The sequence below is a fragment of the Pseudophryne corroboree genome, chromosome 1 (genome assembly GCF_028390025.1).
Source record: "Pseudophryne corroboree isolate aPseCor3 chromosome 1, aPseCor3.hap2, whole genome shotgun sequence".
Classification (NCBI taxonomy): Eukaryota; Metazoa; Chordata; class Amphibia; order Anura; family Myobatrachidae; genus Pseudophryne; species Pseudophryne corroboree.
In genome coordinates, this window is record NC_086444.1 from 49,593,582 (window position 1) to 49,594,494 (window position 913).

Here is a 913-nt window from a genome sequence, read left to right on the forward strand (position 1 = left end):
AAGAAAGAGAAAATATGTGGAGGATATGTGTGGACTGTACTGTGGGGATATAATTGGATAGAAAAGCTATGAAGGTAATGTGAGCGGTTCTTGAATTTGAGAAGCTTGTCTATATAGGGGAGTTTTCAGGGAACGCTTACTTCCCATGGTGTGCGCACAGTACCAGACGAGACGCACAGCCTGAGAAATGTACTGGGGGTTCCTGGCCACTGACTGGGAGGTGGCTATTCAGACGCAATCCAATTAGAGCCCATACCTGTTTTTGTGTAAAAACACATAGGATCTGTGATAAGTTCATGGATGTGTTTTTGCAGCTACAATCGCAAAAATTATTGGGGATTTTTTTGAGGAGGGGGACCTCAAGTGTTGGTGTCAGGCTGCCCTTGGGGCTAATTGGATAGCCCCTGGGGATCAATTAGCCCACAGTAAAGTACCATCGACAATTAAATCCCCCCTATATCTGTAAACACAATTGCCCTTAAACTCTGGGATCACTGATGAGAGTTCACATACTAATATGTGAGGGAAGAAGGTGTGAGAAAGAGAGGTACACCTACAGTACCTATATGTTTCTACTATCATACCACACTGTAGACGCCTGAATCTGTTCGATCTTGGAAGCTAAGCAGTGTCGGGCTGGGTCAGTACTTTGATGAGAGGCCGCCTAGGAAGACCCAGTTTAGTAGAATCTATAACCAGGGGCGTACTCTGTGCCTAACGCTGACAGCAGATTCACCATCTTTTCCGCACATTCTTTATCTTTGATTTTCATTCTCCTCCATTCTATTTAAGTGGCAATGAAACCTTTTTGATTACACAAGTAAAAGCACCTATCTCTTGTAGGCACATACTCAATCTTTATCCACAATTATTTAACAGTGCTTATTGATACACCCGTAGGTTCCGGTCATAA

The 913-nt window shown here is 43.4% G+C and overlaps 1 pseudogene; it reads left to right on the forward strand.

Annotated features, from left to right (window-relative positions):
• The first annotated feature begins 570 nt into the window (after nucleotides 1–570).
• LOC134948341 (5S ribosomal RNA) lies at nucleotides 571–689 on the forward strand (annotated as a pseudogene).
• Nucleotides 690–913: the final 224 nt, after the last annotated feature.